This window comes from Lolium perenne, chromosome 5 (genome assembly GCF_019359855.2).
Source record: "Lolium perenne isolate Kyuss_39 chromosome 5, Kyuss_2.0, whole genome shotgun sequence".
Classification (NCBI taxonomy): domain Eukaryota; kingdom Viridiplantae; phylum Streptophyta; class Magnoliopsida; order Poales; family Poaceae; genus Lolium; species Lolium perenne.
Window position 1 is genome coordinate 249,137,441 of NC_067248.2, and position 23,490 is coordinate 249,160,930.

General features: G+C 45.6%; 1 long non-coding RNA gene across 1 annotated transcript; it reads right to left on the reverse strand.

Moving 5' to 3' along the window:
- Window positions 1–18,603: 18,603 nt before the first annotated feature.
- On the reverse strand, window positions 18,604–19,723 carry LOC127302611 (uncharacterized). Its single transcript, XR_007852970.2, has 2 exons — window positions 19,647–19,723; window positions 18,604–19,044 (listed from the first exon to the last, which is right to left on the reverse strand). It is a non-coding gene; the product is annotated as an uncharacterized lncRNA (long non-coding RNA).
- Window positions 19,724–23,490: the final 3,767 nt, after the last annotated feature.

Genomic DNA, 23,490 nt, shown 5'->3' on the forward strand with positions numbered 1-23,490 from the left:
ACAATCTTTGGTGGGGCGATGGTGATGATGGTGCACTGATCCCTTTTTAGAGGTGTTGTTTCGGAGAACCTCTTCTATAGTTGTATTTCGTAGCGGTTTGGGTCCAACTGCGAGTGGCCGATCATTGGGGGGGGGGGGGGGGGGGGGTGCATCCTTAATGTATCATCTAGTTTTTAACATTATATTGATGCTGAGGCTAAATACAATTAATAATATGTATTGCTTTTATTTTAAAAATATTGCTAAGCCAGGTGATGATAACAATCCACGAACAAGTCCGTTTGTAGCTATATATTTATCCCCTTGGACCCCGTGTAAGATGAACATGTTATTACGTCTTGGCAAGTGTTCATTATATCGCCGTACCAATGGACCTGCATTTTCGAAAGGGCTCAAACTTATGTCCCCTGAAATAATCTAATAACCATATCATATCTTCAACCAATCTAATAACCATATCATATCTTGAAATAATCAACATATTTTTTTAACATATAGCCCCTGAGTTTATGCTCCAAAAGTACAGGTGGAACGTCTAATTTTCTTTTTCTTTTGCAAAATACATTATAATCATAGATGCTCACATATACGTAACATCTGAAACTTGCAAGTAAGTAAGAAAATGAGGTAGGTGGACTCAATATTTAGTACGTAGTGTCTATAAGTTAAGAATTATTGAAAGAACTTGTTAAAATAGATAAATTAATTTTCATAAGCTGTGCCGAAAACGACTATAACGAGTGGAGAGGTGACGTGAAGTACGGAATAATTGGAGAAAGATTAAAAAAGATCCGCACACAATATGTTGCTTGTTTGACTTGTAATGAGAAAACGGCCTAAAGGCTAGAGCACGAGCCATAAAATATGATACACCTATCGGAGTGAAACACGACTTTGTGATCTGTGGGTCCCATGATTAGAAAATGGTCCGATGATACCGAGTACTTGAAATCATACTAGTAGTATTCCGTAATTCTGTTTGCCGTCAAGTTAATCATCACTCACGTCAGCTATTTTTTAAGGGATCACTCACGTCAGCTATTTTTTTTAGGGTCACTCACGTCAGCTATTTTAGGGTAGTTGCTGATGTGATGGCATGATATATACTGACGTTGTACTTTAAAATAAGAACACTACTTGGATAGGGTACATTATCAGCACATCAGCTTTGAATCATTCTCAAAAAAAAACTCAAAAAAAGCTTAAAATTTGAATCTATTAACTTCACCCTTTTCTTTAAGACCCACACTATCGGTCTATATTTGTGCGTCTACGCACGCTAGGTTTTCGCGCCCATCATTTCAGTGTTGGAATGCTATTCAGAAAAAATTAGTACTTCAAATTAGGTGTCAAACACAAGGTTCGGAATAGGAAACAAACCTTCTTCTGGCTGGACTAGTGGTCCGGGAATGCCCCTCTGTGAGATTGGTTTCCGCGACTATAAACTTGTTGTGCAAACTCCTTTATCACGGTTCTAGACACCCACATTTTAGAAGGGACACCCGGGTAGTGCCACATCAAATTCTAAAGATAATTTGGTCTCCTCAAAGCGATGGAGTGGGATAAAATGTGTAGTGAGATTCAGGTGCTATCTGATGATACTTTGGATGATGAAGTCTCATGGGCGCTTGAAGCATCTAGGGTATACTCGAGTAGGTCTATTTATCTTGGTATGTCTCAGAGTGAGACAGACACACACTTCAAGGGGTCGTGGTGCACAAGGGTTCCTTCCAAGATAAAGATTTTCCTTTGGCAAGTTATCAAGCACTAGTGGAAAACAGGCCTTTTGATCCGGGTGGTTAGGGCCTTTTGTCGCGGGCGGCCAGCCGCGACAAGCAAGGCGCGATAAAAGGGTGGCCTTTTATCCCGGGTCACTTACGACCCGCGACATAAGGTCCACCACGTGGCAGCCGCGGGGCGCGCAGGCACAAAGCCTTTGTCGCGGGCGGTATTACCACCCGCGACAAAAGGCCTTCTACGTGGCGCGCGCACAACGCTTCTGCTTTAGGGTTTGAGGGGTGCAGCACCCCTCCCCCCCCCGCCACCGACCGCCTGTTAATAAAAGTTGCATATATTTGTACGCTACTAGAAGTTGTACACATTCATTCATTATATATATATATAGATCGATCAAACAAATATTGGAAGCAGAAGTCGATTCCCCTTACACATATTCGTAGGTTCCCTACATATATACATGGAGCTCACGATCGACAAACGGTACTAACGACCGTCTATTTGGAGGTAGAACAACTATCTGGACTAAACAAGCCTTTGTTGTTTATTACTTCTCTAACCAAAAGTCCCGCCACTTCCTCCGCGATTCCTAGTGCGTGTTCCTTTGGTTGGAGTCTGTCCCGCATGAAGTCGACCTATATACGAAAATGAGATGAGTATGACTATATCAGTCTTGATAACGAAATATTGATGATAATAAATAAAGTTGTGAATGTTATTGCTTACGTCGAATTTATTTCTGTTCGCTTCTCGATGGTTAACATGCGAATGGACTCGCAAACGTAGTATCCACATAGATTCGTCCCTTGTGGCTGTCGGGGGCACGCTACAGAGTAAATGTTAGCTTCTTTGCAAAGGTAATGACCTTATGAACATTCTTCAAAGCTTGCCAAGCCCTGCCAGGCAAAAGAATGATTGAATGAGTGGATAATTAATTGATATCTCACGAAAGATAAAGCGCGGCGATGAAGGAAATTACACTTGGAGCAATCTCGCAAGTCCTGGAACCCGTCTGTGCCTCTACTCGATGGGTCTCTTACTTCAACTATTCCCTTATCAGGTTGAATGTCTAGTAGAATCCAGTGGAAGCTGCACATGTTATGCATATATACGTCAGGAATTACACTTAACATCGAGTAAGAAAAATTGAATGTGCATAAAAGATCATTAAGACTCTCACTCGTAGTTGTAAGGAAACAATATTGAATCACAGTAAATATTGCTGCCCCAAAAACCTTAGTAGGTTTCCCCCGTTTCTTCGTTTATGCTTCACCGTTTCAACATGTATTTTATCCGGGTCAACAAACCCAACATTGATAATATTATTACTTTTGCACTCACCGATCTTGATCTGCAAAAGAGAACCCATAAGATATAATGAGTATATATATGCAATGAAAACGAACATGAACTGAATGAAAATGAACTTATATGTAGTTAACAACTTACAAGCAATAGCAACTCATGAGAGATTTGTCGAGGGCTTCTAGATTGAATAACTGCATATAAGTTCATTCATCTCAATATGGATCTCCTCGTTTCGGTAGTAATATTCCCATGGTATACTCGCCACGATGTACATTTTTTCTCCTTGCATGCATCAAGGTACCACTGATGCAAATTCCGCATATGTGTTGGCAGTTTATGCAGCTGCTCTGCTGACCAAGTCTTCCCCGTAGACAAATGTAGGAGCTATATCAGAAGTGGGTAGTGCAGCATCTGCGGCACCAAACAATTCGTCCACGGTAACTCCACATTGAGCCGCTAGAGTTGCAGCTTCTTCCATATTGACAAGACCACCATGTTCCTCGTACACCTTGGGAACATTAAACCCTTTGAGTGGTGGGATCGATTGTTTGGGCTGAGCACCGAGGAGGGGACCTTCCTTTCTCTTTTTGCCTTTTGTCGTTTGCTTGGCCTTGAGGGGTGCACTTGTTGAACTTGACCTTTTCTCATCTGCACTTCTAGCCGATGATTTGCTCGTGCCGCAATGTCCTTCTCCTTAGCCTTTTCATCCTTCTTTTGGTCAATAACCTTCGCAAGAGTGCGTGTATAGTCATCCTTCTTCTCGTGTAACTCATACTGCGATGGTGTGTTCGTAAAACTAGTAGCATATTCTATTTGCTTCTCTGTGTATGGCTCTGGCGCTGGAGGTTTTGGCTTATGGAAATGATCATAGTTGTGTTTCGCAACAGCGCCGCATTTTCCTCGACAAGAAGATCCCAAGGACGGGGGAGGAACCTTTGGTACTTTTGGGAGGGCGACCTCTTGGGGACAGGACTCTTGAAACGCTTCCTACTGGGTGCATTCCGAGTCTTAGTGGGCGGAGGCGGCGCCGGAGATGGAGATGGAGTACCGATGTCGTGGTCGACGTCGTACCCACGGGGTGATGGTGTCGACATGTGATCGGTAGGAGGAGGTGATGGTGGCCTGCGATCACCTGGAGGAGGTGATGGTGACCCGCCGGGACGACCGGTACTAGGTGCTACCCAGCTGGCAGCCTGATGTTCTTCTTTTCCCAGAGAATGATTTCTCCCAAGCACCTCTCCGAGTGTAAGCCCCCCATCACCTCCAGGGATATGGAGCTCCAATGTCTCCCATGGGACAACCGAATCCACCCCGACACGAGCATAGCCAGCTGGAATCGGATTGCCATGCCATGTTGCCGGCTCACCTTCAGGTCCAAATGCCGGGAAGACCTAGCCGACCGCCACCCGAACAGAAACCTTCCCGAACCCCTCCTGGAGATCACAAGGTGTTGTCTCCTTGCTTCCATCCAAGGGTCGCCAGGACCGGCATCTATCATCATCCGTGTAGGAGGGGCCTCCGAGTCGGCCACGCTGTTGTCTCGTCGCTGAGATATTTCAGCGGTATTATCTGGCGGGCGCTGTCCTTTTAGTTCATTTATCTCCCGCCGCTGCTGCTGAAGCTCCCGCTGCTGCTGGTCAAGTCGGCGTTGGAACTCGGCCATCCGGTCATTCCCGCACCTCCGGTGGCGTTGTTTAGCTCTCGCTCGGCTTCTATAAGTCTCCGCGTCGGCCGGAAACCCAAGCGACCACGGAACACTAGGGCCGAAGCCTCTTGTTCGTCCTCCCTTCTCGGGATTACCGAGGACAAGCGTCGCAAGTCTTTCTCTCTATCGGGAGCAAACTTTAGTTTTCCCGCCTTTATATCTGTCGTCGTCACTTCAATCCATTTTTGCCCGGGTACCCTAACCCCGGTGTCACTTTCAACAATGTTCCCTGTCTTCATGTCATACTCACAGCCATGCGCGAGGAACCAATTTCGAGCCCTTATGTCCCATCCTTCTCGCGTGGGTTCTGGAGTGATCCCGTTCAGCTCCATCTCAGCCTCTTGTGCATCCCACTTAGGCATGGCTCTTCCGTAGCCCCTCGCCCCGTATGATGGTGATATTTCTTCTCGCTTGCATTCTTCTTGTTTTTCATTTGACAGTTCACAGCCTCCTCTGATTCTTTGTACCTCACAAATTCTTCCCAGTTATGCTCCTGCTTCGCTAGGTAGTTCTCGAATCGGAGGCTTCTTGTCTTTCTTATAATTTTTCCATAACCGGTTCTTATACGCCCGGAAAAGTTCGCCCATCTTCTTAAGAGCCCATTTCTTCACTAGCTCTCGCTGCTTAGCATTCTCAGACTCCGATCCCAAATCCGGCAAAGTGAAATGTGCCATGAGGTCTCGAAAAGTGTGTCCTTGTACCTATCGGCAACCTGATTTTCGGACACATTCTTCGTCTTGTTCCATTCTCGACAAAGTGATCGGGACACGATCTCTAACCACAACTCCGCACTGATTTTTGAACTTCACTCCGACATTCTCGGGTGCCACCGGTTGGCCTTCCGGTGATATAACTTCAATTGTGAAGTGGTCTTTCTTGGTCAACTTCTTTGCCGGGCCTCGTTTCTCTATCTTATCTTCGGAGGCCTAAGAGAATACATATAGAATTGCATTAATGCCTCTATACTAATGCCTCAATACATATGTACATATAGAATTCCATTAATACCTCGTCACCGGAGCCGTCGTCGGCTTCTCCGTCACCGGAGCCGTCGGCTTCTCCGTCACCGGAGCCGTCGGCTTCTCCATGACCGGAGCCGTCGGGTTCTCCATGACAGGAGCCGTCGGCTTCTCCATCACCGTGAGCCGGCTCGGTCGGCTCAGTACCATCGCGGATCATGTCCTCGAATATGTCTTCCCTGTTCCAAGTCCCGTTCGAATTGATCCATTGTTTCTGCAAAAGAATTAAATCGATAAGTAAATGTTCAAACACAAACCAAACCCTAACCCTAATCAAACACAAACCAAACCCTAACCCTAATCGGCGACACGTGTTTGCGAGAGGGAGAGGGTGTCGGCGACGCGTGTTTGCGAGAGGGAGAGGGTCTCGGCGGCGCGTGTTTGCGAGAGGGAGAGGGGTGTCGGCGCGAGCATGCGAGATGGAGAGTGCGCGTGCTTGCGAGAGGGAGAGGGTGTCGGCGCGTGTTTGCGAGCGGGAGAGGGCGCGTGTTTGCGAGAGGGGAGGGTGTCGGCGACGGGTTTTTGCGAGGGGGAGGGAGTCGACGTCGCTTGTTTGCGAGAGGGGTCTCGGCGGGTGTTTGCGAGAGGGTGTGTTTGCGAGAGGGGTGTGTCGGCGGGTGTTTGCGAGAGGGTGTGTCGGCGGCCGATCCGAATTTGAACTAACTAATCAAATTTAAACTACAAATTTGAACTAACTAATTACATTTAACAAAAATAAACTAACTAATTACAACAAAATACTTACAAAATTTAAACTACAAATTTGAACTAACTAATTACAACAAAAATAAACTAACTAATTACAACAAAATACTTACAAAAATGAACTAACTAATTACATACTAAAATGTCTATATACAAAAATGAACTAACTAATTACATACTAATTATCTAACTAATAACTAATTACTAAAATGTCTATATACAAAAATGAACTAACTAATTACATACTAATTATCTAACTAATAACTAATTACTAAAATGTCTATATACAAAAATAAACTAACTAATAACTAATTACAAAAATGAACTAACTAATTATACAAATTATCTAACTAAGAAAAAAATTAAAAAAGAGGGCCGGCCGGGGCGCCCACGGCGGGCGCACATGGTCGGCGGCTTGTACCTGCGGAGGGCGCGGCGCGGCGGCGGGGCCGGCACGGGCATGGGCGGCGGCGGCGGCGGCGCGCGCGGCACGGCGGCAATCGACGGCGGCGGCGCGCGCGGCGGCAATCGACGGCAGCGGCAGAGGGCGCGGGCGGCAGAGGGCACGCGCGGGCAGAGAGGGAGCTCGAGGAGGCTCACGGCGGCGACGGCGCGGGCAGAGGAGATCGACGGCGGCGACGGCGCGCAGATCGACGGCGGCACGGCAAAATCCGGCAGCCTCGGCGGCGTGAATTTCGCTAAGTGTTGGCCTCCGTGTGTCGCGGGTGGGGGCTCCGCCCGCGGGGTTAGGTATTTATACCTAACCCCTTTGTCGCGGTGGTGGCACGACCCGTGATAAAAGGCCCCCTTTTATCACGGGTCGTGCCACCACCCGCGACAAGGGGGTCTTTATCGCGGCCGTGGCTCGACCCGCGACAAAAAGGGGGGTGGGAGGGGAGGCGGCCGATCCGCGTGAAGCGCATCCAACGGCTCCAGGCCGTTGGATTCAAACGGCCTGGAGCCGTTGGATGCGCTTCACGCGGATCAGGCCTCGCAACAGCTTTTTGTGTTTCTGTTTTTTTCGTTTTTTGTTTTTCTGTTTTTTTTTAATAAAAACTATTATTTCAATAACTTTTAAATGGTAACTCAAAAAGAAAAGTTTTATATATGAAAATTGATCAGAAAAATCCAATGAACATGAATATGATATCCATATAACTATTTGCATCTCGCATCATATCCACTCGTGTCGCGTCCCCGTGCCACGTGTCGCCACCTCTTCCACGTGCCTCGCCCCGCCGACGCCGGCGTGCGACGTGTAGCCACCGCTGCCACGTGCCTCACCCGCCGACGCCGGCGTGCGACGTGTAGCCACCGCTAACACGTGCCATGCCCCGCGTGCGCTATATAGAGCGACGAGTGCGGGCGCAACCACACGTCGCCACCGCCTCCGCTCATTCATCTCCGGGATGCCTCCATGTCGTCGAGGGGCGTCCGGTTTCCGTGGCGTTCGAGTGCATCCGAGCGGTAGGTTCACCGCCGAGATACGCGCCGGTGGCTTCCGCCTCACCCTCGGCACGTACAACACGCCGGAGGAGGCGGCGCGCGCTTACGACGCGGCGGCGTGGCGCTTTCGGCGGCCAGGGCACGACATCAACTTTCCGGATGTTGAATCGCTAGAGGAGGCGGAGTTCCTCGCGCCACCGCCGTGCCTCGTCACCGACGAGGACCGTCGCCGCATCGCCAGTGCGGCGCAGGATCGCCATCGCCGAGCGCGACGAGCGTTGATGCGCCAGTGGAGGGCGCGGTCCCCCGACGCGTTCTTTGCTCACCTTAGGGCACAACGCAGGTCCAACAGGCGCAACCGTCGGGCCGTCGCCGCCTTCGAGCTCGAGAACTCGAATACAACTTGGACCGAAAACGACCCTCGGTGGGATGACCTTTGGACGGAGACAACCTCCGACGACGAGTAGAGACTAGACTAGTAATTTATCTATTTTATTGTAATTTCAATAAAGTCGTTGTCGGTTCTATTAGTTTAAATTTAGTTTATAAAGTCGTTGTCGGTTGTTTTTGTTCAATAAAGTGGTTGACACGAAATTTATTACGATTGAACTGAAATTAAAGTACGTAGCTCAACCGAAAAATAAGATACATGGCTAGATTCGAATGTTGGAGGCATGCAATCATCGTCGTGCCTAGTCCGCGACGCGTCGCCACGGTAGTCCTCACGGTCGCCGACGTCCGCGTCGCGAGCTTCGGGGTCGCGGTTGTCGAACCTCGGCGGATGACCACGCGTGGGCTGGGATTGAGGGTAGCGCAGCGGGGGCCACGATAGGCCAGGACGCTCTGGAGAGTCCGGCCGCGCCACCACATCCGACGGCCGGCCTCGTTGAAGTTCGAAGGAGGCGGGCCGTCCTCCTCGTACTCGGCAACCGCCCTCTCACGCCGATTGATGAAGAAGCTGTCCCAAGTCGGGCTGTAGTCGGGATGCCACCGGGGATTCCTCCGCTTGCTCGGGCGTGAGCTCGAAATAGTAGTGGTTCGTGATGGCCATCTCGCGTGGCACACCTACAGGGATAGGAGGGACCGGTACGCCTCCGACGCTCGGCAACCAGCCGGTCGGGACGCGGTAGCCGGGCGGGCAGGGGTAGTTCGAGGCGCAAAGCGCCTCCGCCTCCCGGGGTGTTAGACATACGATGGAAGCCATGGGAGAGAGTGATGAGGTTTGCAGATATGAGAGTCCAAGCCTACATATATATAGTGGAAAATGGCGGGAATGCGGGAAGAAAATAGGCGGGAACGAAGTGGCGCGCGAAACTTTCATCCCGGGTGGAGGCTCAAACCGCGACAAAAGATCGGGGAGGCTTATCTAGGAGGGCCTTTTGTCACGGTTGGTGGCTGCAACCGCGACTAAAGATGTCGGCAGGATAATAAGGATGTGTCGGTAACCTTTTGTCACGGTTGGTGGCTGCAACCGCGACTAAAGTCGTCGGCAGGATAAGGATGTGTCGGTAACCTTTTGTCACGGTTGGTGGCTGCAACCGCGACTAAAGGTGTCGGCAGGATAAGGACGCGTGGGTGGACGCACCTTGCTCGATGAGATAAAGCATGTAGCGCACGACGGCTGTCGAAGTAATAAGACAAAGTAGAAGCGGTGCCGTGCCTATAAAAGGAGCATCGATACGCCTTGCCAAGCAGATCAACAAGCCAAGCACAGCTTTAATCTTCATTATTACATAAATGTAGAGATTGTCTTGGGAACTATATATGAAGAATACATTATTACATCGCCATCTAGTGTTGTGATCTTCTACGCCGTAGCCATGGAGAATCTTCATCATTTAGCAAGATGCTTGGGTCAATTTTCACCGTGAAGGGCGGAATTTCTTTAAACTTATTATAATCTTACGACATGTCTGTCTTGTCATCCACTCCCACGATGTTTCTTTTCCCCGAAAGAACTATGTGGCGCTTTGGCTCCTCGATTGATGTATTCTTTTGTTGATTTCTTTTTCTTGATTTGCTAGACATGTCCTTCACGTAGAAAACTTGAGCCACCTCGCTGGCTAGGACAAAAGGCTCGTCTGTGCACGCAAGATTGTTGGGATCCACCGTTATCATACCGTACTTATCGTCAATATGTATAGCGCTGAGCTTCACCCATTTGCACCGAAACAAAGGGACCTTAAAAGTGGGACCATAGTCAAGTTCCCATATCTCCTCTATGTATCCATAATATGTGGTGGTCCGCCCATTCTCGTCTGTTGCATCGAAGCGGACACCGCTGTTTTGGTTGGTGCTCTTCTTATCTTGGTCGATCGTGTAAAATGTATTCCCATTTATCTCGTACCCTTGGAATGTACATATGTTTGAAGATGGTAACCTGGCCAACAAGTACAGCTGCTCCACCGCAGATGGGTCATTAATGAGATGTCTTTGCAACCAACTCGAAGGTATTCATGTGTTGACGTGTAATCAAGGACTCGGGCTGGCCCGGTTTATTTCTCGTAAAACATTCTTATGTTTCTCGATGTACGGAGCCACCAAGCTGGAATTGTATAGAACTGTAGTGCGCTTGATTGAAAGAAATCTTGTCCCTCCACACCGTTGCTTTCCTTCCTAGTGTGCCTTTTCCGGTCGGCCTCCCCTCATACCGAGATTCAGGAACACCAATCGGCTTAAGGTCGGGAAGAAAGTCAACACAAAACTCAATGACCTCCTCGGTTCCGTAGCCCTTTGAGATACTTCCTTCCGGCCTAGCTCGGTTATGAACATATTTCTTTAAGACTCCCATGAACCTCTCGAAGGGGAACATATTGTGTAGAAATACAGGACCGAGAATTCTAATCTCTTCAACTAGGTGAACGAGGAGGTGCGTCATAATATTGAAGAAGGATGGTGGGAACAACTACTCGAAGCCGACAAGACATTGGACCACATCTTCCCGTAATCCCGACAAAGTTTACGGATCCATTACCTTCGAGAAATTGCGTTCAGAATGCACATATCTTCACAATGGCTAGTCGAACATTTTCTGGTAGAAGTCCCCTCAATGCAATCGGAAGCAATTGTGTCATAAGCACGTGATGTCATGGGACTTCGTGTTCGGAATTTTTTCTCCTTCATATTTACTATCCCCTTTATATTCGACGAGAAACCAGACGGAACCTTGATACTTGAATAGGGCTTCAAAAAAGATCTCCTTCTCTTGTTTGGTAAGAGCATAGCTGGCAGGCCCTACAAACTGCCACGGATGATTGCCGTTTCGTCCTTTATGAAGTTCCTGGTCCTCCCGTGCTTCGTTGTATCTTTTGTCTTTCCATACACGCCCGTAAAACCTAGAATATTCACACAAAGATTCTTGGTCAGGTGCATCACGTCGATTGCAGAGCGGACTTCCAGGACTTTCCAATATTCTAGCTCCCGTAAAATAGATTTCTTCTTCCACATGGGCGCGTGTCCGTCATCGTCTTTCTAACAGTCGACCGCTGGACCCTTTCCAAAGATAACATTTAAATCCTTGACCATGTCAAATATATCAGCACCACTACGGGGACGAGGCTTCAGACGGCGGTCTGCCTCGCCATCGAAATGCTTGCCTTTTTTCCTTAAGGGATGCTTGCGCGGAAGGAAACGACGATTGAACGGGTACACAACTTTTCTGCTTTTTCCCAAATATTTACTTTCAGTCTCATCTAAACAGTGTGTGCATGCATTGTATCCTTTGTTCGTCTGTCACGAAATGTTACCGAGAGCAGGCCAATCATTGATGGTTACGAATAGCAACGCTCGTAGGTCAAATTCTTGCTCCGTGTGCTCATCCCACACACGTACACCTGGTTTGGCCCACAACTCCAAAAGTTCATCGACTAATGGCCTTAGGTACACATCAATGTCGTTGCCCGGTTGCTTTGGGCCTTGGATAAGCACGGCATCATAATGAACTTCCGCTTCATGCACAACCAAGGAGGAAGGTTGTAGATACATAGAGTCACGGGCCAGGCCGTGGACTGCAGCTCTGCTCCCCAAAAGGATTCATGCCATCTCGTACTTAGACCAAAGTATAAGTTCCTTGCCTCACCCGCAAAATCCGGAAACTCTCTCCCGATGTTTCTCCACCGCCGACCATCGGCGGGGTGCCTCAACATCGCGTCTTTCTTACGTTCTTCCATGTGCCATCGCAACAACTTGGCATGCTCTTTGTTTACTGAACAAACGTTTCAACCGTGGTATTATTGGAGCATACCACATCACCTTCGCAGGAACCCTCTTCTGGGTGGCTCGCCCTCAACATCACCAGGGTCATCTTTTACGATCTTATACCGCAATGCACCACATATCGGGCATTTATTCAAATTCTCGTACTTCTCACCGCGGTAGAGGATACGGTCATTAATGCATGCATGTATCTTCGCACATCTAATCCTAGAGGGCAGACAAGCTTCTTTGCTTCATATGTACCGACGGGCAATTCATTATTTCTTGGAAACGACTTCTTTAATATTATCATCAATTTCTCAAATCCCGAGTCACCACACCGACCTCTGCCTTCCATTTCAGCAATTCCAATATGCTACCCAGCTTTCTATGCCCATCTTCACAACCTGGGTACAACAATTTGTGGTGGTCCTCTAACATCTTGTCGAACCGCAACCTCTCCTTATCCGTGTCACGTCTCTTCTTGCATCGAAATGGCCCGACGAAGATCATCATCAACAGGATCATCTCGATGCTGTTCTTCACCTCCTTCTTCTTCATTGTCGTCCATTGCGGTATCAAAGCATTCGAGAGAACATAGATCGATAATACTTCTCATCATTATCTTCTTCCTCATCGCCGTCTTCCATCATAACCCCTTCTTCTCCGTGCTTGGTCCAAACATTATAACTGGACATGAACCCAAACCGAAGCGGTGGCTCTTAATATCTCTTGAGCAAGAGTAATCCTTCTCGTTCTTACATTTTAGACATGGACAGCACATAAAACCTTGCTTCGACTTGTTGGCCTCGGCCACAAGCAAGAAAGAATTCACGCCCTCTCTGAAAGCGGGAGCACATCGGTTACCGTACATCCATGGATGACTCATCTGCATCATAAGCACAATTATATATGTATCAGATGCAATCACCTTGCTAAAATTAGTATTGTACGGACTATGCATATATATATAGTCAAGAAAATAGTTGCTAACCTTTTTGGATCAAAAAGAGGAGAAATCTTATCAAATAAACCAAGTGGCATCCCTCTCACAAGCATTCCATCAAACACCTCTTGTGCACATGTAGAAAAAATGAGCTAGCATACACCTCCACCTTCACCACCAAGGAAAAAATGAGGTGGGGGGGGTGGCTGGCTGCTTCTATATATAGGGCGGGGACATTTTGTCGCGGGCCGTATTACGACCCGCGACAAAAGGGGTGGCCACGTCGCTCCTACCCCTTTTGTCGCGGGTCGTAATACGGCCCGCGACAAAAGGCCGCGACAAAAGCCTCCGCGCGCTCCACATGGTTTCGGGGCGACGTGGCCAGGCCATTTGTCGCGGGTGCAGGCGCGCCCGCGACAAAAGGCTCCCACGGAAGCCCTGTTTTCCACTAGTGAAGGTCGATTACCATCGTGTGAGCAGGTGGTGAAACGCCATGGCCCCTCAAATGGGGCATGTGCTGGGATCTTGAAGATTGCAATCACATGTTCTTTGCATGCCCACCGCTTGCTTTGTTTGGCAGGAGCTAGTGAGATCTCGCAATGTTCTTGCAATTAGTAATGACATACCAGGCCTCCTTTGTAGATTAGTTTGGATCACTTTTGTGGCACAATGTTGGACGTTGTGGTACATTTGCAACAAACTAACCATAGAAGGGAAGTTGATTGGAAATCCGGCTAATATTTTCTTCTAAATATCTCTTCGTATGCAAGGCTGGAGGGTTCTGGTCATACCGAGGGACTAGACGTTGGTGTACGAGGCCGTGGACGCGGTAAAGACGCTTCACACACAGACTAGAGCTTGACCTGTCCTTTTAATATCCACATGTGCCATGTTATTCTGGAACTTACCTGCCTTCGCGTTGTAGTAGTCTGATCCTGGGTGGATCGAACGGAACTATGTTGTGTGGATGAGTGTGTGCTTGCTTGTAACAGACTATGCATATGCGCTGCCCGTTTGTGGCTTTATCTTTAAAACCGAGCTAGAGGCCTTATGTTTAAAATAATAATATTAATTGTTCGTCAACTTGTATCAAAAAATATGACGTGCCCTTTGTATTGGAGAACAAACATGTACCATGTTAGAAGGGTGGAAACCCAAATAGAGACAGAGCTCCATGAAGCCTATTTCTTCAAAATATTAAAAATTCTGAAAACAATCCTATAAGTAGAAAATATTTTAATTTAAAGTGAAAAATCTCAAATCTATATCTATACTCCTATATAGTGTGCGAGTTTTGAAATTTTGAATCGTGAACGTGAGAAGGAATTTTGACCGTTGATGAGGGTCCATCGTATGGTCCAGAGTAGAGGGATTCGTTCCTACAGTACCCAGTGAGTGACGTGAGTATTCTGGAGAAACCGATGCGCATGAAAAAACGATGCGCCGGCCTGGTAGCACCTTCAGGATGGGAAGTTTTCAGAAGTTAAAAGAGGCATCGAGAAGATGTGAGATTGTGAGATCTTGTGGGTTGTTGCAGTTGGCCAGTCATGAATACTTAATAGGATCTTCTGTGGCGAAAGTTTGTATAAGGATCGATCAATATTAGACAGACTTCTACATTACATTAGCTATGTGTCCTTGTAATTAGAGTATAATACTAGCCATCCCCACATATGTAATGATGCTCTGATGTAAGATCGTTTGGTGTATATGTTATTATGTTTTCTAAGGTTCGCATTTAACAAAACGTTTTCTTCCATGAACAAATGTGACTACTACAAGAGAATTCTATTGTGGTACATAACTGCATATTGATAAATATAACTTACCATGCACTGAAACGCGCCATTGCATAATTCATCCAAGCAGCTTTACATACAAAACAAAGAGCTTCATAAGAGAACAGTTTATTAATTTGATTTCTCAAGAAATCTTGTGTTTTCTTGTTTTCTTCAGCGTACATGTTTTCACAAGTTGAATTGTGAACGTGCTGTGCACGTACCGGCGTACTAGTACAATATATTTGGGGCTACACAAAAGTGATAAATTTGATAGATTTGAGGGTTCAAAACTTCACAATGTCAGAATTGACATTTTAAAGCAACCATGAATATAGGTATTTTGAGTTGAGATTTTGCACATTGGTAAAGTACAATGTTATATATATCTAGGTTTTTTCAGATTTTTTTGAATCTTCAAGATGCTATTTTTATTTTTTTTAAACAAGGGATCCGTGAAACGCGAGCTCCAAGTGGAAGGGTAACTATGGTCATTGTTGAGTAGCAAATTTGAACTACAGTACTCACTCCGTTTGTGTATATAAAGCCACCACATATTTTGAGGTAGTGCTTTGACTAATAATGTAACCAACAAAATACGAGTTGCATGTCACGAAAAGTATACCATTGTATTCTTATTTAAGAAAAAAATCAATAATATATATGGTTATTTCATGTAATTTATGTTTTGTGGATCAAATTATTAGGTAAAATTTTGCTTTAATACTTAACAGCCTTATATATAAAAACATGAGGGAGTACATCGTTGTAGCCTGTTGGGGCTTCTTTGATGTGTGGGCCTATGAAAATCCATGCAAGAACGTTGGAATCAAGGAGGCGTGTTGCTGCGCTGGATGGATGAAAATTGCTGCGTTGGAGAGAATCCACTGACCGGTTTATGGCAACCTCTCCGGCCCCTAAACCTAGATCTTCTAGTACTACTACTATGCATGGGGGCAACCTCCCGCCGAAAGTCTTTTCTGGCGGAGCCGGTAACTACCGGAGTACCCCGAACCAATCACACGGTGACAGCTGATCCAGTACAATCTACCCCGTCCAACGTATTAGCTCTTTCGTGATTTTCTGCTGCATGTCTGCTGCATGTGTAGGTCCCACCCACATGGCTCTGTCCCCTCTCCTCTCTCTCCACCCCGAATTCTCTCTCTTCAATTATTTCCATTCATTCCACCACGGTAAAATCTCTCCTGAATTAACAACTTACTTCTGTACTTATTCTAATGCACGACACTAACTCCGATGGATGGTTCTTACTGATTTTAATTAGGTTCAGTTTGTATAATTTTTCAACCATGTTTCAAATATTGTATCAGTTTTAAAATAAATGACAAAATATTCCTACGAAATATCATGTCACAATTTCCTATTTTCGTAAGTTCATAGAAGTTCCATATATTATTACCATATACTCCAATCATCTTACATTGTTTTCATAAAAGTTTTAGTTCATGATAATTTTTAAGAAAATATGCTCCTTTTTTCGCACATATTCCTGTTTTATTTCTTTTTCACACAAATATGATTCACATATATTATAGTTCACTACTAGAAAACAGGCTATCAGTGGCGCACCACTTTTTGCCATCAGTGGTGCGCCACTACTATCACGCCACTGCTAACAGTTAGTAGTGGCGCACCACTCATGCACCATTACTAACTCAAGTCTGGGGTGGAGCTGAATCATAAAATAAATATAGCAATGGCGCATGGTTGTTGTGGTGCGCCACTAGTATTTTCATAGCAGTGGAGCACCTGTTTTTGGTGCGCCACTTCTATATATATAGCAGTGGAGCACCACTAGAGGGGTGCGCCACTACTAGTGATCTTACGGCTAGGCCTTTTTCTAGTATTGGTTTATTTAAATAATTTCAGTCCATTTAAAATATCTCCAAATTTTTTTGAGCAACTCAAATCGTATGATCAATATATTTTTCTAAGTATGGGATCAGTAATGATACCAAAGAAATATGGCACATATTATATATATATATATTTTTTTTATTTACTAAAATTTGAGTCATACCAAAAATGATCTAATTACATTTCAGAACAATTATATAGATATTTTAAAATCATGCTTTGTATAATCTCTTAAATAATGTTCCACGGAACATTTTTTTAGTTGCAGATACCAAACAGGAGCCAGGATTATATCAACAAAGTATAGTATACGCCATTGATATTTGATACATTTGTTTACAATATAATATCAACAAAAGCACCGTTTATATGGACAAACCACCACCAGAATATTCTTCAAATCTGGATTTTTTTTATGGATTTTAACAAGAATTTCTCAATCTGGGCCATTATAAAAAAAAGTAGGAGAAAAATTAAACTAGAGAGAATTGGATGATTTAGAAATCACACGGGATAGACGACTGACTTTCAGATCGGACAAGAAATAGCAAACACCTATATCAATCTTGAGCGACCCTAGCTAGCGGTCGACCGCTCGATCGATCCGTTTTTTTCCATTTCCGTCTTTGAGCGACCGCGCTCGAAAAATAAACGGGGGAGCCAGAGATTCGAACCCACGACCTACGGCTTCGCCCTCGCGTGCCGACCAACTGTGCTAGAGTACGTTCGTGTCAAAAACAGGGCGAACATGCTTTTGTAGTATAAACAACACGGTAAAAAGCAAAAAAGGTAAAACGCGTTGTAAAGTAGACTAGTACAAATGCCCGTACGTTGCAACGGGTTCTCAAATTTTATTTCTCAATATATATATATTATTCACAACTCACTATAAAAATTTAAAACAAATCAAGGATATCATAATGTACTACCGTGTCATGTCATTATACCGAACACAATAACAAACATTATTATTGTGCATATGTGTGGTTTCAGGTTCTAAGTTTCAAGTTCTAAGTCTCTTGTTAGTTTTTCGCGGCAAGTCTCACACATGTGTTCTGAAGTGTTATAACTGTCAACTCAATAACATCTCTATTTAGATGTATTATTGTCTCACAAAACATGTTTTGTAAATATAGGTATAAAGAGTACTTCTTTTCTGATTAGTCCAAACAACACTTTAATATTCATAAATATCCGGAGACAACCCTAGATTGTAGCCTTCTGTGTCAAACACAAAAGGAGCTTTGCAAATCTTTAATAATGGCTGGTGTAAAAAATTCCGTCGGCAAGCCAATGGTGCGGATGCTAATTTTTTTAGGCAACGATTTCTTAACCGTTCCGAAAGAGGATGACCATAACACATGCACATTTAGGTAGAGGCTGAGTATAGATGCACGCCTAATATGCCAAATACATTGCAACGGTAAAATTTAAATTGTGTCCATGAGTTAAATTTTAGTGCTCATCCCATGATTTATCCTCTTCAAATTGTGACCGTCTATAAAGGCACCAAGAACGAATGTCCCTTTAATCATACATTAGTCAGATTATTATTTTTATATTGTTATGATGCTACTAAGTCTGATGCAACAGTTTTGAATGAACCCCAACATATAGTTCCTTTTATCAAACCAAGGAATCCACAAACACACAGTTGCCGGTGAAAAAAGGTGTACATTGACATAACCACAAATACAATATTCAACACTTTACCGACCACTCACCCTCTCTGTCACCACTACGATGGTAGCTCCACCGGCTACATGCAAGACCCGTCGCACTAATGTATACGTCCAAAAACTTCACCAACTATTATAAAACTGAAATAATACAAATGCAACTTCAAAATATTCCATGTTTATAAAACTGAAATAATACGAATGCAACTTCAAAATATCCCATGCATCTCAAACGGGCTAATTCCTATACACCTTTCAGTCATTGATCAAACACCAGGGTAGAGCAAGTCTACAAATAAAAGAGATGATCCAGACCATATCTAAAAGAGATGATCCAGGTAGTTGATTTCAAGATAATTAATATGTAAAAATGCAGGTAGTTGATTCAAGATAATTAAAGAAGAAAAGCGTGGCATCCCCGCCTACAAAATATAATAATGCATGCCTAACTTCTTGGTGATGTTGATCGATGTACTTATGAACACCAACCATATCATGGTTCAGCCGTTTTGCAAGCCATCCACGATTTCCTCTTCTCTATAATTTTAGCGCGTTGTCAGCAACTGATGTATATATTGTGTTCTTGATCAGTATCTCGACAACATATGAATGAACAGATCTAAAGTGTCAGACTAAGTTCCCCTTCAAGCTGCATGATAAAAGGCAGACACAGGTTCAGAGCGAGAAGACAAATAGCCTTATGGTTAACAAGCAATGAAGCTGACCATTGATCTCCTATGGGTGTTCCCTTTAACAAAGGAACATCGAAAGTGTTTCAGTTGTTCTACAGGCTGAGCATAAAATGTGGAGATTTAACTCAGCCTTGGTACCTAGTATTTCTTGTTTAGAAAACTTAGTTATAAATGTTATACTTGCAGATAGAAAGCTAAGATGTTCAAATCAAAGAATCAGCATGCTAAAAATTGTAAAAGAGGATGTGCACAGGTGAATGAACTTCTGCTCATCACTTTCTGCTATGCTATAAGAGCTAGAGTTGTGTTATCTACCGAACTGTCCATTCCCTAGATAAGTAGAAATCTGACAAGGTAAACAGAAAAAAAAAGTTTGCCACAAAAAAAATCCAAAATTAGTAGACTAAGCATGACATAAATGTCAGAAACTTTATGTGCAAATAACACAAAAAGTATCATCAGATTAAATAAGAGGAGCAAATTATTAACTCAATCATTTTTGCGAACTGCATTTGTCAATATGCAAAACTCGAAAGGGTTAGTGACAAAAGGATTGTACCTTATCTCAACAGTGCAGTAATCAATATATATTACATTTTCTCTGGAATTGCCAGGTTCAAAGCTAGTGGCTCCACACCCATAATAAATGGACAACTTTCGTGTAGTTTGTGATTTGATGTTACTGTTTAGATTTTCTCTCTGAGAAAGATTTCTTTTAATGGATCTCCTCTTGTTCCTCAATCTTCGGAGAATGCGGCGTTGGATTAGAGAAAGTTCTCTGGGTTCCGCATCCTCGGCGCGAACCCGTTTACGGTGCAATTCCAGATGAAGGTGGCAGACATTGTTGATCAGTTCGAAGAAGGGCTGACACCAGGGAGGAATACGTGGTACAGGCTGCGCTATAAATAGGAAATGAATGCACTTTAGGATCTCGGTTGAAAGACCTTTTTCCACAACAAAAAAAAGTAGGCGGTGCAAATGGCACAAAGTGCGTGAGCTGGGTTCGTCGTGAGACAGTTCGGTCCATATCCGGTGTGGGCGTAGAGTAGTAGTAGCACCTATTTCCTGAGTCCCGTTCTATTGAGTTGAGCTCGTAACGAGGATTGAAGCTCTTTCCACACTGAAGATCGGATCCATTCCAGCTTCACTTCAACCTTGCCAGCTCTATTGCTGGGATTCCAGAAGTTATATTAATGGATTTGCCACCTGGCTCGCTTCAATGGATGAGTCGGGCTAGGGTGATGACTCGGGCTCGGGAGTTTCCAGTGACTTCTATTGGATCTGGGATCAGAAGAAATCCAATCAATGGGTAGGTAGTCAATTTCTGGCGAAAGCACAAACCTTTTCTCTTACTTAAGGCGAAGCCAATCCATTCATTTCGATAATAATCTGTTTGAGATGCTACAACCCTAAAGCGAACTATGAAAAAGAAACCTTACTATGAAGAAAACGGAGAGTAGAACCGAACACTTTAACCAGTATCTTTGGATACGGAGACCGAGGAGAGGAACTCTTCCTCCAATCTCTTTAAACACACTCTAATTGGGGGTCCGACTTGAACTCCTCCACGTCCTTGTTCTTTATGATCCGCCAGAACGTCGGCCTGCACATGTACAAGCAAAAAGCAAGCGCCCCCTCATCAGAATCAAACCCTAATTACCAACCACCTTCCATAGAGAGTAGACTAGACAAGCGGACGAGGGGGATGGCGGCGGCGGCTTACACAGGGGAGAGGAAGAGGCCGAAGGAGATGACGGAGCTCCTCTTCTTCTTGCTTTTCCCGCTGGATTGTGTTATTCATCCTTTGCAGATCCTGTGGTTGAGTCAAGGAGAAGGAGCTATACCCGGACTCGAAGGAATGAACTTGTAATAAAATCCAGCAAGAAGACTTCGACTAGGGAGACGCAGAATGGAATTGAAGAAGGCAGCATAGTCTAAGATAACAGAATGGAACACCAACCAACAAGTAAGTGGTGGATTTGGATGGAGTCTCACAGAAGAAGAGTACGCGCGCTAGCGCGCCCCAAGACGTCAGTCCTTTAGGGGGCGCTTGCTTTTTGCTTGTACATGTGCAGGCCGACGTTCTGGCGGATCATAAAGAACAAGGACGTGGAGGAGTTCAAGTCGGACCCGTACCTAGCGACGCTGCTCAACTGCATGCTCTGGGTGTTCTACGGCATCCTCTGCGTCAAAAGAAAAACCGCCTGGAAGTCCGAGGACCTTTAGTACCGTACCGAACCAGCAGCCTTCGCGCCAAGCGACGACCGAATCTTCTTTCGCATCCAGAAGAGAGGCTGTGGGCTATCCGAGAGAGTGGTTCAGGTGACTACCGGTGGTGTCGCGCCTATCAAATTTAATTCAGATATGTAAGAGCTTGAAATAAGGCATAAGGAGCACACAACTGTTGCTCAAAAATGAATCCACGTGCTACAATGCAGGAGCTCGTAATATGGTGGATAACAAATAACTCACCATATCGCAGGCCGCCTACAATATTGGGGGACACATTTTCGCAGCCAGTTCGAACAAACACTACAATATCTACGGCTTGGACCCATAGACCTGAAATCTCATACGAAAGTTTATATTTAAATTAAGACAAACTTAAGATTAATATTCAAGAATGGAAACATTTAAAATCCCTATTATTGCATATACAACAGCTACATTTGAAGTGCTGAGATTGGAATATTTACTATGTAGGAATAAAAGAAATACTATCAAAAGCATTGACCTTGAGAATTTGTTAGTTATCGGTCATCAAAATGTACAGAAGACACCCTTACATGATATTATGAAATTTAGGAGTACAGGTGTCGTTGCCTAATCGACGGTACCTCGGAGGAGGGATCCTCACGAGGGGGAGAAGAAGTAGGGGCCATAGGGCGGAGTGCACACGGGACGGTGGTACGCGATTTACCCAGCTTCGGAACACCTGCACGACGACAGGGCCTACTGCTGCTTGTCTGGAATTATCTGGGCGCTTTCGCGTTGTTACAATGAGTTGAGGTTCTGCCTCTAGGGCTCCCAGGATCCCGCTTATAAAGGCGCACGGATCTAGGGTTTACATGGAGAGTCCTACCCGGATACAGGTTTCCTAACTACGGTACAATGTCTTGCTGTGTACGCCAAGGATCCGCCCTTCCATCTATGTCGTACCGGATCCGGGTCCCTTAATGGGCCTCCATAGATCCGGGTTCCTCCTCAATGTCGGTTGGATCCGGCTCCCTGCTCCTGGGCCGGACATCTTCCGTCAGGATCAACAGCAACTGGGCCGCCCGATGGGCCACATGCCTCACCACCATCTATGGGCCACCCGGGCTTGCCGGATCTTAGGTACTGTCGATGGTACACCCATGAAGTATACCCACAACAGTAGCCCCCAGAGTTCTCCGAGTTTCCCCTGCTGTTTCCGCCTTGCTAGTCCATCATGACCTCCGGCAAATGTTGGTAACGCGGAGAAACTTGAAGAACTCCAACTTCACTTTTCCTTCTTTTTCCAACTTATAGCCGGAAAATGCTCCCATCCTGCGGGACTTCATCCATCGACGTTCCAAAGAACATTTCCGGGTTACTCCCTGCTCGCGAATGAGAGCCAACTTATCCTCACGCAATTACCCGGAATCTCAAAAGACTCAAACGGTTCCGCCAATTCTGGCGCCATTTTCGCGCGATTTGTGCGGTAACTTATCTCTAGCCATTTTTACCGCTCAGGGTTTAGGACACGTGTCACGCATCCAACGGTGCGACGCTTGCGTTCCGACCACAGGATGCGGAGCACGAATCTCGTCTCGCCGGCCTATAAATATCCGCCGTCGACGCCTTAACCCTCATTCACCCCCCTTTTCACCCCTCTGCCAAGCGCCGCCGCGAGCTCCCTCTCCGCCGTGCCGGAAACTGTTGCGGTCAAAACCCACCGGCGAGCAGCGACGGGCAACACAGTAGAGCCGGGAACAACTTAGGGCTGCGGCTGGCCCTGGTCCCTCCGAGCGACGGCCCGCAAAGCCTCTGGTACACACGTCCGATGCTGATGCAAGGGCGTGCCACCTGACCTATACCTGGTCAGGAAGGTGATGGAGATGCCTCGCTTAGTTTCCTGCATGGCATACACGTAAACATTAAATACGAGCTTCGATCGGCTCTCAGGTAATCCTGTGAATCGGCTCAAGGAGCCGATCCACCCATGATTCGTACGAGGTGCACGAATATATGGTGGTCCTGCTTGATCAAGATAAAGCTAATACGATCTACGACGATTTAGGGTTTTCACCGCATAATCGGATCATCCTACTCACGATTGGGCCTCGCGGTCACGCACGGTGATCGTAAGCCGATCCTAGACAAGGCCTAAAAACCAACACGAGGTTGATCCCCGGAACATCCTGTCTAGGACTAGCAAACGA